Below are 19,429 nucleotides of genomic sequence, written 5' to 3'. Positions count from 1 at the left end.
AACCTCTCCTGTGAGTCCGGTTTTAGATTCCGATGCTTCACTTCAGGTTTACTGTATCAGTTGGACCTCCTTATCGACGATGAAACACAGAAATTGCATCCGAATTTAATACAAAAGGCACAATGCCGGCTTAAGTACAAGAGGACTGACACTCTAACTTTCTATGATTTGAACCGCTCCTGTGAGTTCAGTTTTAAATTCTGATGCTTCACTTCAGGTTTACTGTATACCTTGGACCTTCTTATTGACGATGAAACACAGAAATTACATCCGAATGTAATACAAAAGGCACAATGCCGACTTAAGTACAAGAGGACTGACACTCTAACTTTCTATGATTTGAACCTCTCCTGTGAGTCCAGTTTTAGATTCCGATGCTTCACTTTTGGTTTACTGCATTTCTTGGACCTTCTAATTGACGATGAAAAACAGAAATTGTATCCGAATTTAATACAGAAGGCACAATGCCGACTTAAGTACAAGACGACTGACACTTTAACTCTCTATGATTTGAACCTCTCCTGTGAGTCCAGTTTTAGATTCCGATGATTCACTTCAGGTTTACTGTATCCCTTGGACCTTCTTATTGACGATGAAACACAGAAATTGCATCCGAATTTAATACAATAGGCACAATGCCGACATAAGTACAAGAGGACTGACACTCTAACTCTCTATGATTTGAACCGCTCCTGTGAGTCCAGTTTTAGATTCCGATGCTTCACTACAGGTTTACTGTATACCTTGGACCTTCTTATTGACGATGAAACACAGAAATTGCATTTGAATTTAATACAAAAGGCACAATGCCGACTTAAGTTCAAGAGGACTGACACTCTAACCTTCTATGATTTGAACCTCTCCTGTGAGTCCAGTTTTAGATTCCGGTGCTGCACTTAAGGTTTACTCTATCTATTGGACCTTCTTCTTGACGATGAAACACAGAAATTGCATCGGAATTTAATACAAAAGGCACAATGCCGACTTAAGTACAAGAGGCCTGACACTCTAACTTTCTATGATTTGAACCTCTCCTGTGAGTCCAGCTTTAGACTCCAATGCTTCACTTCCGGTTTACTGTATCCCTTGGACCTTCTTATTGTCGATGAAACACAGAAATTGCATCCGAATTTAATACAAAAGGCACAATGCCGACTTTAGTACAAGAGGACTGACACTCTAACTTTCTATGATTTGCACCGCTCCTGTGAGTCCAGTTTTAGATTCCGATGCTTCACTTCAGGTTTACTGTATACCTTGGACCTTCTTATTGACGATGAAACACAGATATTGCATCCGAATTTAATACAAAAGGCACAATGCCGACTTAAGTACAAGAGGACTGACACTCTAACTTTCTATGATTTGAACCTCTCCTGTGAGTTCAGTTTTAGATTCCGATGCTTCACTTCAGGTTTAGTGTATCCGTTGGTCCTTCTTATTGACGATGAAAAACAGAAATTGCATCCCAATTTAATACAATTGGCACAATGCCGACTTAAGTACAAGAGGACTGACACTCTAACTTTCTATGATTTGAACCTCTAATGTGAGTCCAGGTTTAGATTCCGATGCTTAACTTCGGGTTTACAGTATAACTTGGACCTTCTTATTGACGATGAAACACAGAAATTGCATCCGATTTTAATACAAAAGGCACAATGCCGACTTAAGTACAAGAGGACTGATACTATAACTTTCTATGATTTGAACCTCTCCTGTGTGTGCAGTTTTAGATTCCGATGCTTCACTTCAGGTTTACTGTATCCCTTGGGCCTTCGTATTCACGATGAAACACAGAAATTGCATCCGAATTTGATACAAAAGGCACAATGACGACTTAAGTACAAGAGGGCTGACACTCTAACATTCTATGATTTGAACCTCTGCTGTGAGTCCAGTTTTAGACTCCGATGCTTCACTTCAGGTTTACTGTATCCCTTGGACTTTCTTATTGACGATGAAACACAGAAATTGCATCCGAGTTTAATACAAAAGGCACAATGCCGACTTAAGTACAAGAGGACTGACACTCTAACTTTCTGTGATTTGAACCTCTCCTGTGAGTCCTGTTTCAGTTTCCGATTCTTCAATTCAGGTTTACTGTATCCCTTGGACCTTCTTATTGACGGTGAAACACAGATATTGCATCCAAATTTAACACAAAATCCACAATGCCGACTTAAGTACAAGAGGACTGCCACTCTAGCTTTCTATGATTTGAACCTCTCCTGTGAGTCCGGTTTTAGATTCCGATGCTTCACTTCAGGTTTACTGTATCAGTTGGACCTCCTTATCGACGATGAAACACAGAAATTGCATCCGAATTTAATACAAAAGGCACAATGCCGGCTTAAGTACAAGAGGACTGACACTCTAACTTTCTATGATTTGAACCGCTCCTGTGAGTTCAGTTTTAGATTCTGATGCTTCACTTCAGGTTTACTGTATACCTTGGACCTTCTTATTGACGATGAAACACAGAAATTACATCCGAATGTAATACAAAAGGCACAATGCCGACTTAAGTACAAGAGGGCTGACACTCTAACTTTCTATGATTTGAACCTCTGCTGTGAGTCCAGTTTTAGACTCCGATGCTTCACTTCAGGTTTACTGTATCCCTTGGACCTTCTTATTGACGATGAAACATTAAAATTGCATCCGAATTTAATACAAAAGACAAAATGCCAACGTAAGTACAAGAGGACAGACACTCCAACTTTCTACGATTTGAACCTCTCCTGTGAGTCCAGTTTTAGATTCCGATGCTTCACTTCAGGTTTACAGTATCCCTTGGACCTTCTTACTGACGATGAAACACAGAAATTGCATCCGAATTTAATACAAAAGGCACAATGCCGACTTAAGTACAAGAATACTGACACTCTAACTTTCTATGATTTGAACTGCTCCTGTGGGTCCAGTTTTAGATTACGATGTTTCACTTCAGGTTTACTGTATACCTTGGAACTTCTTATTGACGATGAAACACAGAAATTGCATCCGAATGTAATACAAAAGGCACAATGCCGACTTAAGTTCAAGAGGACTGACACTCTAACTTTCTACGATTTGAACCTCTCCTGTGAGTCCAATTTTAGATTCCGGTGCTGCACGTAAGGTTTACTCTATCTATTGGACCTTCTTCTTGACGATGAAACACAGAAATTGCATCGGAATTTAATACAAAAGGCACAATGCCGACTTAAGTACAAGAGGACTGACACTCTAACTTTCTATGATTTGAACCTTTCCTGTGAGTCCAGCTTTAGACTCCAATGCTTCACTTCAGGTTTACTGTATCCCTTGGACCTTCTTATTGACGATGAAACACACAAATTGCATCCGAATTTAATACAAAAGGCACAATGACGACTTAAGTACAAGAGGACTGACACTCTAACTTTCTATGATTTGCACCGCTCCTGTGAGTCCAGTTTTAGATTCCGATGCTTCACTTCAGGTTTACTGTATACCTCGGACCTTCTTATTGACGATGAAACACAGATATTGCATCCGAATGTAATACAAAAGGCACAATGCCGACTTAAGTACAAGAGGACTGACACTCTAACTTTCTGTGATTTGAACCTCTCCTGTGAGTCCAGTTTTAGATTCCGATGTTTCCCTTCAGGTTTACTGTATACCTTGAACCTTCTTATTGACGATGAAACGCAGAAATTGCATCCGAATTTAACACAAAAGGCACAATGCCGACTTAAGTACAAGCGGACTGACACTCTAACTTTCTATGATTTGAACCTCTCTTGTGAGTCCAGTTTTAGATTCCGATGATTCACTTCAGGTTTACTGTATCCCTTGGACCTTCTTATTGACGACGAAACACAGAAATTGCATCCGAATTTAATACTAAAGGCACAATGCCGACTTAAGCACAAGAGGACTGAAACTCTAACTTTCTATGATTTGAACCGCTCCTGTGAGTCTAGTTTTAGATTCCGATGCTTCACATCAGGTTTACTGTATACCTTGGACCTTCTTATTGACGATGAAACACAGAAATTGCATCCGAATTTAATACAAAAGGCACAGGCCGACTTAAGTACAAGAGGAATGACACTCAAACTTTCTATGATTTGAACCTCTCCTGTGAGTCAGGTTTTAGATTCCGATGCTTCTCTTCAGGTTTACTATATCCCTTGGACCTTCATATTGACGATGAAACATAGAAATTGCATCCGAATTTAATACAAAAGGCACAATGCCGACTTAAGTACAAGAGGACTGACACTCTAACTTTCAATGATTTGAACCTCTCCTGTGAGTTCAGTTTCAGATTCCGATGCTTCACTTCAGGTTTACTGTATGCCTCCGACCTTCTTATTGACGATGAAACATTAAAATTGCATCCGAAATTAATACAAAGGACACAATGCCAACTTAAGTACAAGAGGACAGACACTCTAACTTTCTATGATTTGAACCTCTGCTGTGAGTCCAGTTTTAAATTCCGATGCTTCACTTCAGGTTTACTGTATCCCTTGGACTTTCTTATTGACGATGAAACACAGAAATTGCATCCGAATTTAATACAATTGGCACAATGCCGACTTAAGTACAAGAGGACTGACACTCTAACTTTCTATGATTTGAACCTCTCCTCTGAGTCCAGTCTTATATTCCGATGCTTCACTTCAGGTTTACAGTACACCTTGGACCTTCCTATTGACGATGAAACACAGAAATTGCATCTGAATTTAATACAAAAGGCACAATGCCGACTTAAGTACAAGAGGACTGACACTCTAACTTTCTACGATTTGAACCGCTCCTGTGAGTCCAATTTTAGATTCCGATGCTTCACTTTTGGTTTACTGTATTTCTTGGACCTTCTAATTGACGATGAAACAATGAAATTGCACCCGAATTTAATAGAAAAGGCACAATGACGACTTAAGTACAAGAGGACTGACACTCTAACTTTCTATGATTTCAACCTCTGCTGTGAGTCCAGTTTTAAATTTCGATGCTTCACTTCAGGTTTACTGTATCCCTTGAACCTACTTATTGACGATGAAACACAGAAATTGCATCCGAATTTTATACAAAAAGCACAATGCCGACTTAAGTACAAGAGGACTGACACTCTAACTTTCTGTGATTTGAACCTTTCTTGTGAGTCCAGTTTTAGATTCCGGTGATTCACTTCAGGTTTACTGTATCCCTTGGACCTTCTTATTGACGATGATACACAGAAATTGCATCCGAATTTAATACAAAAGGCACAATGCCGACTTAAGTACAAGAGGACTGACACTCTAACTCTCTATGATTTGAACCGCTCCTGTGAGTCCAGTTTTAGATTCCGATGCTTCACTTCAGGTTTACTGTATACCTTGGACGTTCTTATTGACGATGAAACACAAAAATTGCATCCGAATTTAATAAAAAAGGCACAATGCCGACTTAAGTTCAAGAGGACTGACACTCTAACCTTCTATGATTTGAACCTCTCCTGTGAGTCCAGTTTTAGATTCCGGTGCTGCACTTAAGGTTTACTCTATCTATTGTACCTTCTTCTTGACGATGAAACACAGAAATTGCATCGGAAGTTAATACAAAAGGCACAATGCCGACTTCAGTACAAGAGGACTGACACTATAACTTTCTATGATTTGAACCTCTCCTGTGTGTGCAGTTTTAGATTCCGATGCTTCACTTCAGGTTTACTGTATCCCTTGGGCCTTCGTATTCACGATGAAACACAGAAATTGCATCCGAATGTAATACAAAAGGCACAATGCCGACTTAAGTACAAGAGGACTGACACTCTAACTTTCTATGATTTGCACCGCTCCTGTGAGTCCAGTTTTAGATTCCGATGCTTCACTTCAGGTTTACTGTATACCTTGGACCTTCTTATTGACTATGAAACACAGATATTGCATCCGAATGTAATACAAAAATCACAATGCCGACTTAAGTACAAGTGGACTGACACTCTTACTCTCTATGATTTGAACCTCTCCTGTGAGTCCAGTTTTAGATTCCGATGCTTCACTTCAGGTTTACTGTATCCCTTGGACCTTCTTATTGTCGATGAAAGACAGAAATTGCATCCGAATTTAATACAAAAGGCACAATGCCGACTTAAGTACAAGAGGACTGACATTCTAACTTTCTATGATTTTAACCTCTCCTGTGAGTTCAGTTTTAGATTCCGATGCTTCACTTCAGGTTTAGTGTATCCGTTGGTCCTTCTTGTTGACGATGAAACACAGAAATTGCATCCCAATTTAATACAATTGGCACAATGCCGACTTAAGTACAAGATGACTGCCACTCTAACTTTCTATGATTTGAACCTCTAATGTGAGTCCAGGTTTAGGTTCCGATGCTTCACTTCGGGTTTACAGTATAACTTGGACCTTCTTATTGACGATGAAACACAGAAATTGCATCCGATTTTAATACAAAAGGCACAATGCCGACTTAAGTACAAGAGGACTGATACTATAACTTTCTATGATTTGAACCTCTCCTGTGTGTGCAGTTTTAGATTCCGATGCTTCACTTCAGGTTTACTGTATCCCTTGGGCCTTCGTATTCACGATGAAACACAGAAATTGCATCCGAATTTGATACAAAAGGCACAATGACGACTTAAGTACAAGAGGGCTGACACTCTAACATTCTATGATTTGAACCTCTGCTGTGAGTCCAGTTTTAGATTCCGATGCTTCACTTCAGGTTTACTGTATCCCTTGGACTTTCTTATTGACGATGAAACACAGAAATTGCATCCGAGTTTAATACAAAAGGCACAATGCCGACTTAAGTACAAGAGGACTGACACTCTAACTTTCTGTGATTTGAACCTCTCCTGTGAGTCCTGTTTCAGATTCCGATTCTTCAATTCAGGTTTACTGTATCCATTGGACCTTCTTATTGACGGTGAAACACAGATATTGCATCCAAATTTAACACAAAATGCACAATGCAGACTTAAGTACAAGAGGACTGCCACTCTAAATTTCTATGATTTGAACCTCTCCTGTGAGTCCAGTTTTAGATTCCGATGCTTCACTTCAGGTTTACTGTATCAGTTGGACCTCCTTATCGACGATGAAACACAGAAACTGCATCCGAATTTAATACAAAAGGCACAATGCCGGCTTAAGTACAAGAGGACTGACACTCTAACTTTCTACGATTTGAACCGCTCCTGTGAGTTCAGTATTAGATTCTGATGCTTCACTTCAGGTTTACTGTATACCTTGGACCTTCTTATTGACGATGAAACACAGATATTACATCCGAATGTAATACAAAAGGCACAATGCCGACTTAAGTACAAGAGGACTGACACTCTAACTTTCTATGATTTGAACCTCTCCTGTGAGTCCAGTTTTAGATTCCGATGCTTCACTTTTGGTTTACTGTATTTCTTGGACCTTCTAATTGACGATGAAACACAGATATTGCATCCGAATTTAATACAAAAGGCACAATGCCGACTTCAGTACAAGACGACTGACACTCTAACTCTCTATGATTTGAACCTCTCCTGTGAGTTCAGTTTTAGTTTCCGATGCTTCACTTCAGGTTTACTGTATCCCTTGAGCCTTCTTATTGACGATGAAACACAGAAATTGCACCCGATTTTAATAGAAAAGGCAAAATGCCGACTTAAGTACAAGAGGACTGACACTCTAACTTTCTATGATTTGAACCTCTGCTGTGAGTCCAGTCTTAGATTCCGATGCTTTACTTCAGGTTTGCAGTATACCTTGGACGTTCTTATTGACGATGAAACACAGAAATTGCATCCGAATTTAATACAAAAGGCACAATGCCGACTTAAGTACAAGAGGACTAATACCAAAAATTTCTATGATTTGAACCTCTCCTGTAAGTCCAGTTTTAGATTCCGATGCTTCTCTTCAGGTTTACTGTATCCCTTGGGCCTTCTTATTGACGATGAAACACAGAAATTGCAACCGAATTTAATAGAAGGGGCACAATGCCGACTTAAGTACAAGAGGACTGACACTCTTACTTTCTATGATTTGAACCTCTGCTGTGAGTCCAGTTTTAAATTTCGATGCTTCACTTCAGGCTTACTGTATCCCTTCAACCTTCTTATTGACGATGAAACACAGAAATTGCATCCGAATTTAATACAAAAAGCACAATGCCGACTTAAGTACAAGAGGACTGACACTCTAACTTTCTGTGATTTGAACCTCTCCTGTGAGTTCAGTTTTAGATTCCGATGCTTCACTTCAGGTTTACTGTATCCCTTGGACCTTCTTATTGACGATGAAACATTAAAATTGCATCCGAATTTAATACAAAAGACAAAATGCCAACTTAAGTACAAGAGGACAGACACTCCAACTTTCTACGATTTGAACCTCTGCTGTGAGTCCAGTTTTAAATTCCGATGCTTCACTTCAGGTTTACAGTATCCCTTGGACCTTCTTACTGACGATGAAACACAGAAATTGCATCCGAATTTAATACAAAAGGCACAATGCCGACTTAAGTACAAGAGGACTGACACTCTAACTTTCTATGATTTGAACCGCTCCTGTGGGTCCAGTTTTAGATTACGATGTTTCACTTCAGGTTTACTGTATACCTTGGAACTTCTTATTGACGATGAAACACAGAAATTGCATCCGAATGTAATACAAAAGGCACAATGCCGACTTAAGTTCAAGAGGACTGACACTCTAACTTTCTACGATTTGAACCTCTCCTGTGAGTCCAGTTTTAGATTCCGGTGCTGCACTTAAGGTTTACTCTATCTATTGGACCTTCTTCTTGACGATGAAACACAGAAATTGCATCGGATTTTAATACAAAAGGCACAATGCCGACTTAAGTACAAGAGGACTGACACTCTAACTTTCTATGATTTGAACCTCTCCTGTGAGTCCAGCTTTATACTCCAATGCTTCACTCTAGGTTTACTGAATCCCTTGAACCTTCTTATTGACGATGAAACACACAAATTGCATCCGAATTTAATACAAAAGGCACAATGACGACTTAAGTACAAGAGGACTGACGCTCTAACTTTCTATGATTTGCACCGCTCCTGTGAGTCCAGTTTTAGATTCCGATGCTTCACTTCAGGTTTAATGTATACCTTGGACCTTCTTATTGACGATGAAACACAGATATTGCATCCGAATGTAATACAAAAGGCACAATGCCGACTTAAGAACAAGAGGACTGAGACTCTTACTCACTATGATTTGAACCTCTCCTGTGAGTCCAGTTTTAGATTCCGATGCTTCACTTTAGGTTTACTGTATCCCTTGGACCTTCTAATTGACGATGAAACAATGAAATTGCACCCGAATTTAATAGAAAAGGCACAATGACGACTTAAGTACAAGAGGACTGACACTCTAACTTTCTATGATTTCAACCTCTGCTGTGAGTCCAGTTTAAATTTCGATGCTTCACTTCAGGTTTACTGTATCCCTTGAACCTACTTATTGACGATGAAACACAGAAATTGCATCCGAATTTTATACAAAAAGCACAATGCCGACTTAAGTACAAGAGGACTGACACTCTAACTTTCTGTGATTTGAACCTTTCTTGTGAGTCCAGTTTTAGATTCCGGTGATTCACTTCAGGTTTACTGTATCCCTTGGACCTTCTTATTGACGATGATACACAGAAATTGCATCCGAATTTAATACAAAAGGCACAATGCCGACTTAAGTACAAGAGGACTGACACTCTAACTCTCTATGATTTGAACCGCTCCTGTGAGTCCAGTTTTAGATTCCGATGCTTCACTTCAGGTTTACTGTATACCTTGGACGTTCTTATTGACGATGAAACACAAAAATTGCATCCGAATTTAATAAAAAAGGCACAATGCCGACTTAAGTTCAAGAGGACTGACACTCTAACCTTCTATGATTTGAACCTCTCCTGTGAGTCCAGTTTTAGATTCCGGTGCTGCACTTAAGGTTTACTCTATCTATTGTACCTTCTTCTTGACGATGAAACACAGAAATTGCATCGGAAGTTAATACAAAAGGCACAATGCCGACTTCAGTACAAGAGGACTGACCCTATAACTTTCTATGATTTGAACCTCTCCTGTGTGTGCAGTTTTAGATTCCGATGCTTCACTTCAGGTTTACTGTATCCCTTGGGCCTTCGTATTCACGATGAAACACAGAAATTGCATCCGAATGTAATACAAAAGGCACAATGCCGACTTAAGTACAAGAGGACTGACACTCTAACTTTCTATGATTTGCACCGCTCCTGTGAGTCCAGTTTTAGATTCCGATGCTTCACTTCAGGTTTACTGTATACCTTGGACCTTCTTATTGACTATGAAACACAGATATTGCATCCGAATGTAATACAAAAATCACAATGCCGACTTAAGTACAAGTGGACTGACACTCTTACTCTCTATGATTTGAACCTCTCCTGTGAGTCCAGTTTTAGATTCCGATGCTTCACTTCAGGTTTACTGTATCCCTTGGACCTTCTTATTGTCGATGAAAGACAGAAATTGCATCCGAATTTAATACAAAAGGCACAATGCCGACTTAAGTACAAGAGGACTGACATTCTAACTTTCTATGATTTTAACCTCTCCTGTGAGTTCAGTTTTAGATTCCGATGCTTCACTTCAGGTTTAGTGTATCCGTTGGTCCTTCTTGTTGACGATGAAACACAGAAATTGCATCCCAATTTAATACAATTGGCACAATGCCGACTTAAGTACAAGATGACTGCCACTCTAACTTTCTATGATTTGAACCTCTAATGTGAGTCCAGGTTTAGGTTCCGATGCTTCACTTCGGGTTTACAGTATAACTTGGACCTTCTTATTGACGATGAAACACAGAAATTGCACCCGATTTTAATACAAAAGGCACAATGCCGACTTAAGTACAAGAGGACTGATACTATAACTTTCTATGATTTGAACCTCTCCTGTGTGTGCAGTTTTAGATTCCGATGCTTCACTTCAGGTTTACTGTATCCCTTGGGCCTTCGTATTCACGATGAAACACAGAAATTGCATCCGAATTTGATACAAAAGGCACAATGACGACTTAAGTACAAGAGGGCTGACACTCTAACATTCTATGATTTGAACCTCTGCTGTGAGTCCAGTTTTAGATTCCGATGCTTCACTTCAGGTTTACTGTATCCCTTGGACTTTCTTATTGACGATGAAACACAGAAATTGCATCCGAGTTTAATACAAAAGGCACAATGCCGACTTAAGTACAAGAGGACTGACACTCTAACTTTCTGTGATTTGAACCTCTCCTGTGAGTCCTGTTTCAGATTCCGATTCTTCAATTCAGGTTTACTGTATCCATTGGACCTTCTTATTGACGGTGAAACACAGATATTGCATCCAAATTTAACACAAAATGCACAATGCAGACTTAAGTACAAGAGGACTGCCACTCTAAATTTCTATGATTTGAACCTCTCCTGTGAGTCCAGTTTTAGATTCCGATGCTTCACTTCAGGTTTACTGTATCAGTTGGACCTCCTTATCGACGATGAAACACAGAAACTGCATCCGAATTTAATACAAAAGGCACAATGCCGGCTTAAGTACAAGAGGACTGACACTCTAACTTTCTACGATTTGAACCGCTCCTGTGAGTTCAGTATTAGATTCTGATGCTTCACTTCAGGTTTACTGTATACCTTGGACCTTCTTATTGACGATGAAACACAGATATTACATCCGAATGTAATACAAAAGGCACAATGCCGACTTAAGTACAAGAGGACTGACACTCTAACTTTCTATGATTTGAACCTCTCCTGTGAGTCCAGTTTTAGATTCCGATGCTTCACTTTTGGTTTACTGTATTTCTTGGACCTTCTAATTGACGATGAAACACAGATATTGCATCCGAATTTAATACAAAAGGCACAATGCCGACTTCAGTACAAGACGACTGACACTCTAACTCTCTATGATTTGAACCTCTCCTGTGAGTTCAGTTTTAGTTTCCGATGCTTCACTTCAGGTTTACTGTATCCCTTGAGCCTTCTTATTGACGATGAAACACAGAAATTGCACCCGATTTTAATAGAAAAGGCAAAATGCCGACTTAAGTACAAGAGGACTGACACTCTAACTTTCTATGATTTGAACCTCTGCTGTGAGTCCAGTCTTAGATTCCGATGCTTTACTTCAGGTTTGCAGTATACCTTGGACGTTCTTATTGACGATGAAACACAGAAATTGCATCCGAATTTAATACAAAAGGCACAATGCCGACTTAAGTACAAGAGGACTAATACCAAAAATTTCTATGATTTGAACCTCTCCTGTAAGTCCAGTTTTAGATTCCGATGCTTCTCTTCAGGTTTACTGTATCCCTTGGGCCTTCTTATTGACGATGAAACACAGAAATTGCAACCGAATTTAATAGAAGGGGCACAATGCCGACTTAAGTACAAGAGGACTGACACTCTTACTTTCTATGATTTGAACCTCTGCTGTGAGTCCAGTTTTAAATTTCGATGCTTCACTTCAGGCTTACTGTATCCCTTCAACCTTCTTATTGACGATGAAACACAGAAATTGCATCCGAATTTAATACAAAAAGCACAATGCCGACTTAAGTACAAGAGGACTGACACTCTAACTTTCTGTGATTTGAACCTCTCCTGTGAGTTCAGTTTTAGATTCCGATGCTTCACTTCAGGTTTACTGTATCCCTTGGACCTTCTTATTGACGATGAAACATTAAAATTGCATCCGAATTTAATACAAAAGACAAAATGCCAACTTAAGTACAAGAGGACAGACACTCCAACTTTCTACGATTTGAACCTCTGCTGTGAGTCCAGTTTTAAATTCCGATGCTTCACTTCAGGTTTACAGTATCCCTTGGACCTTCTTACTGACGATGAAACACAGAAATTGCATCCGAATTTAATACAAAAGGCACAATGCCGACTTAAGTACAAGAGGACTGACACTCTAACTTTCTATGATTTGAACCGCTCCTGTGGGTCCAGTTTTAGATTACGATGTTTCACTTCAGGTTTACTGTATACCTTGGAACTTCTTATTGACGATGAAACACAGAAATTGCATCCGAATGTAATACAAAAGGCACAATGCCGACTTAAGTTCAAGAGGACTGACACTCTAACTTTCTACGATTTGAACCTCTCCTGTGAGTCCAGTTTTAGATTCCGGTGCTGCACTTAAGGTTTACTCTATCTATTGGACCTTCTTCTTGACGATGAAACACAGAAATTGCATCGGATTTTAATACAAAAGGCACAATGCCGACTTAAGTACAAGAGGACTGACACTCTAACTTTCTATGATTTGAACCTCTCCTGTGAGTCCAGCTTTATACTCCAATGCTTCACTCTAGGTTTACTGAATCCCTTGAACCTTCTTATTGACGATGAAACACACAAATTGCATCCGAATTTAATACAAAAGGCACAATGACGACTTAAGTACAAGAGGACTGACGCTCTAACTTTCTATGATTTGCACCGCTCCTGTGAGTCCAGTTTTAGATTCCGATGCTTCACTTCAGGTTTAATGTATACCTTGGACCTTCTTATTGACGATGAAACACAGATATTGCATCCGAATGTAATACAAAAGGCACAATGCCGACTTAAGTACAAGAGGACTGAGACTCTTACTCACTATGATTTGAACCTCTCCTGTGAGTCCAGTTTTAGATTCCGATGCTTCACTTTAGGTTTACTGTATCCCTTGGACCTTCTTATTGACGATAAAACACAGAAATTGCATCCGAATTTAAGACAAAAGGCACAATGCCGACTTAAGTACAAGAGGACTGACACTTTAACTCTCTATGATTTGAACCTCTCCTGTGAGTCGAGTTTTAGATTCCGTTGCTTCACTTTAGGTTTACTGTATACCTTGAACCATCTTATTGTCGATGAAACTCATAAATTGCATCTGAATGTAATACAAAAGGCACAATGCCTACTTAAGTACAATAGGGCTGACACTCTAACATTCTATGATTTGAACCTTTGCTGTGAGTCCAGTTTTAGATTCCGATGCTTCACTTCAGGTTTACTGTATCCCTTGGACCTTCTTGTTGACGATGAAACACAGAAATTGCATCCGAATATAATACAAAAGGCACAATGCCGACTTAAGTACAAGAGGTCTGACACTCTAACTATCCATGTTTTGAACCTCTCCTGTGAGTCCAGTTTTAGATTCCGATGCTTCACTTCAGGTTTACTGTATACCTTGGACCTTCTTATTGACGATGAAACACAGAAATTGCATCCGAATGTAATACAAAAGGCACAATGCCGACTTAAGTACAAGAGGACTGACACTCTAACTTTCTATGATTTGAACCGCTCCTGTGAGTCCAGTTTTAGATTCCGATGCTTCACTTTTGGTTTACTGTATTTCTTGGACCTTCTAATTGACGATGAAACACAGAAATTGCATCCGAATTTAATACAAAAGGCACAATGCCGACTTAAGTACAAGACGACTGACACTCTAACTCTCTATGATTTGAACCTCTCCTGTGAGTTCAGTTTTAGATTCCGATGCTGCACTTCAGGTTTACTGTATACCTTGGACCTTCTTATTGACGATGAAACACAGATATTACATCCGAATGTAATACAAAAGGCACAATGCCGACTTAAGTACAAGAGGACTGACACTCTAACTTTCTATGATTTGAACCTCTCCTGTGAGTCCAGTTTTAGATTCCGATGCTTCACTTTTGGTTTACTGTATTTCTTGGACCTTCTAATTGACGATGAAACACAGATGTTGCATCCGAATTTAATACAAAAGGCACAATGCCGACTTCAGTACAAGACGACTGACACTCTAACTCTCTATGATTTGAACCTCTCCTGTGAGTTCAGTTTTAGTTTCCGATGCTTCACTTCAGGTTTACTGTATCCCTTGAGCCTTCTTATTGACGATGAAACACAGAAATATCACCCGATTTTAATAGAAAAGGCAAAATGCCGACTTAAGTACAAGAGCACTGACACTCTAACTTTCTATGATTTGAACCTCTGCTGTGAGTCCAGTCTTAGATTCCGATGCTTTAATTCAGGTTTGCAGTATACCTTGGACGTTCTTATTGACGATGAAACACAGAAATTGCATCCGAATTTAATACAAAAGGCACAATGCCGACTTAAGTACAAGAGGACTAATACCAAAAATTTCTATGATTTGAACCTCTCCTGTAAGTCCAGTTTTAGATTCCGATGCTTCTCTTCAGGTTTACTGTATCCCTTGGGCCTTCTTATTGACGATGAAACACAGAAATTGCAACCGAATTTAATAGAAGGGGCACAATGCCGACTTAAGTACAAGAGGACTGACACTCTTACTTTCTATGATTTGAACCTCTGCTGTGAGTCCAGTTTTAAATTTCGATGCTTCACTTCAGGCTTACTGTATCCCTTCAACCTTCTTATTGACGATGAAACACAGAAATTGCATCCGAATTTAATACAAAAAGCACAATGCCGACTTAAGTACAAGAGGACTGACACTCTAACTTTCTGTGATTTGAACCTCTCCTGTGAGTTCAGTTTTAGATTCCGATGCTTCACTTCAGGTTTACTGTATCCCTTGGACCTTCTTATTGACGATGAAACATTAAAATTGCATCCGAATTTAATACAAAAGACAAAATGCCAACTTAAGTACAAGAGGACAGACACTCCAACTTTCTACGATTTGAACCTCTGCTGTGAGTCCAGTTTTAAATTCCGATGCTTCACTTCAGGTTTACAGTATCCCTTGGACCTTCTTACTGACGATGAAACACAGAAATTGCATCCGAATTTAATACAAAAGGCACAATGCCGACTTAAGTACAAGAGGACTGACACTCTAACTTTCTATGATTTGAACCGCTCCTGTGGGTCCAGTTTTAGATTACGATGTTTCACTTCAGGTTTACTGTATACCTTGGAACTTCTTATTGACGATGAAACACAGAAATTGCATCCGAATGTAATACAAAAGGCACAATGCCGACTTAAGTTCAAGAGGACTGACACTCTAACTTTCTACGATTTGAACCTCTCCTGTGAGTCCAGTTTTAGATTCCGGTGCTGCACTTAAGGTTTACTCTATCTATTGGACCTTCTTCTTGACGATGAAACACAGAAATTGCATCGGATTTTAATACAAAAGGCACAATGCCGACTTAAGTACAAGAGGACTGACACTCTAACTTTCTATGATTTGAACCTCTCCTGTGAGTCCAGCTTTATACTCCAATGCTTCACTCTAGGTTTACTGAATCCCTTGAACCTTCTTATTGACGATGAAACACACAAATTGCATCCGAATTTAATACAAAAGGCACAATGACGACTTAAGTACAAGAGGACTGACGCTCTAACTTTCTATGATTTGCACCGCTCCTGTGAGTCCAGTTTTAGATTCCGATGCTTCACTTCAGGTTTAATGTATACCTTGGACCTTCTTATTGACGATGAAACACAGATATTGCATCCGAATGTAATACAAAAGGCACAATGCCGACTTAAGTACAAGAGGACTGACACTCTTACTCACTATGATTTGAACCTCTCCTGTGAGTCCAGTTTTAGATTCCGATGCTTCACTTCAGGTTTACTGTATCCCTTGGACCTTCTTATTGACGATAAAACACAGAAATTGCATCCGAATTTAAGACAAAAGGCACAATGCCGACTTAAGTACAAGAGGACTGACACTCTAACTTTATATGATTTGAACCTCCCCTGTGAGTTCAGTTTTAAATTCCGATGCTTCACTTCAGGTTTAGTGTATCCTTTGGTCCTTCTTATTGACGATGAAACACAGAAATTGCATCCTAATTTAATACAATTGGCACAATGCCGTCTTAAGTACAAGAGGACTGACACTCTAACTCTCTATGATTTGAACCTCTCCTGTGAGTCCAGGTTTAGATTCCGATGCTACACTTCGGGTTTACAGTATAACTTAGACCTTCTTATTGACGATGTAACACAGAAATTGCATTCGAATTTAATAAAAAAGGCACAATGCCGACTTAAGTACAAGAGGACTGACACTTTAACTCTCTATGATTTGAACCTCTCCTGTGAGTCGAGTTTTAGATTCCGTTGCTTCACTTTAGGTTTACTGTATACCTTGAACCATCTTATTGTCGATGAAACTCATAAATTGCATCTGAATGTAATACAAAAGGCACAATGCCTACTTAAGTACAATAGGGCTGACACTCTAACATTCTATGATTTGAACCTTTGCTGTGAGTCCAGTTTTAGATTCCGATGCTTCACTTCAGGTTTACTGTATCCCTTGGACCTTCTTGTTGACGATGAAACACAGAAATTGCATCCGAATATAATACAAAAGGCACAATGCCGACTTAAGTACAAGAGGTCTGACACTCTAACTATCTATGTTTTGAACCTCTCCTGTGAGTCCAGTTTTAGATTCCGATGCTTCACTTCAGGTTTACTGTATACCTTGGACCTTCTTATTGACGATGAAACACAGAAATTGCATCCGAATGTAATACAAAAGGCACAATGCCGACTTAAGTACAAGAGGACTGACACTCTAACTTTCTATGATTTGAACCGCTCCTGTGAGTCCAGTTTTAGATTCCGATGCTTCACTTTTGGTTTACTGTATTTCTTGGACCTTCTAATTGACGATGAGACACAGAAATTGCATCCGAATTTAATACAAAAGGCACAATGCCGACTTAAGTACAAGACGACTGACACTCTAACTCTCTATGATTTGAACCTCTCCTGTGAGTTCAGTTTTAGATTCCGATGCTGCACTTCAGGTTTACTGTATCCCCTGGACCTTCTTATTGACGATGAAACATTAAAATTGCATCCGAATTCAATACAAAAGACACAATGCCAACTTAAGTACAAGAGGACAGACACTCCAACTTTCTATGATTTGAACCTCTGCTGTGAGTCCAGTTTTAGATTCCGATGCTTCACTTCAGGTTTACTGTATCCCTTGGACCTTCTTATTGACGATGAAATACGGAAATTGCATCCGATTTTAATACAATTTGCACAATGCCGACTTAAGTACAAGAGGACTGACACTCTAACTTTCTTTGACTTGAACCTCTCCTGTAAGTCCAGTCTCAGATTCCGATGCTTTACTTCAGGTTTACAGTATACCTTGGACCCTCTTATTGACGATGAAACACAGAAATTGCATCTGAATTTAATACAAAAGGCACCATGCCAACTTACGTACATGAGGACTGACACTCAAACTTTCTATGATTTGAACCTCTGCTGTGAGTCCAGTCTTAGATTCCGAAGCTTTACTTCAGGTTTACAGTTTACTTTGGACCTTCTTATTGACGATGAAACACAGAAATTGCATCCGAATTTAATACTAAAGGCACAATGCCGACTTAAGTACAAGAGGACTGACACTTTAACTCTCTATGATTTGAACCTCTCCTGTGAGTCGAGTTTTAGATTCCGTTGCTTCACTTTAGGTTTACTGTATACCTTGAACCATCTTATTGTCGATGAAACTCATAAATTGCATCTGAATGTAATACAAAAGGCACAATGCCTACTTAAGTACAATAGGGCTGACACTCTAACATTCTATGATTTGAACCTTTGCTGTGAGTCCAGTTTTAAATTTCGATGCTTCACTTCAGGTTTACTGTATCCCTTGAACCTTCTTATTGACGATGAAACACAGAAATTGCATCCGAATTTAATACAAAAGTTCAATGCCGACTTAAGTACAAGAGGACTGACACTCTAACTTTCTGTGATTTGAACCTCTCCTGTGAGTCCAGTTTTAGATTCCGATGTTTCCCTTCAGGTTTACTGTATACCTTGAACCTTCTTATTGACGATGAAACGCAGAAATTGCATCCGAATTTAACACAAAAGGCACAATGCCGACTTAAGTACAAGTGGACTGACACTCTAACTTTCTATGATTTGAACCTCTCTTGTGAGTCCAGTTTTAGATTCCGATAATTCACTTCAGGTTTACTGTATCCCTTGGACCTTCTTATTGACGATGAAACACAGAAATTGCATCCGAATTTAATACAAAAGGCACAATGCCGACTAAGTACAAGAGGACTAACACTCTAACTTTCTATGATTTGAACCGCTCCTGTGAGTCCAGTTTTAGATTCCGATGCTTCACTTCAGGTTTACTGTATACCTTGGACCTTCTTATTGACGATGAAACACAGAAATTGCATCCGAATTTAATACAAAAGGCACAATGACGACTTAAGTACAAGAGGAATGACACTCAAACTTTCTATGATTTGAACCTCTGCTGTGAGTCCAGTTTTAAATTCCGATTCTTCACTTCAGGTTTACTGTATGCCTTGGCCTTTCTTATTGACGATGAAACACAGAAATTGCATCCGAATTTAAT

The sequence above is a fragment of the Schistocerca americana genome, chromosome 5 (assembly GCF_021461395.2).
Source record: "Schistocerca americana isolate TAMUIC-IGC-003095 chromosome 5, iqSchAmer2.1, whole genome shotgun sequence".
In the NCBI taxonomy this organism is placed as follows: domain Eukaryota; kingdom Metazoa; phylum Arthropoda; class Insecta; order Orthoptera; family Acrididae; genus Schistocerca; species Schistocerca americana.
Note: the sequence above shows the minus strand (reverse complement) of the source record.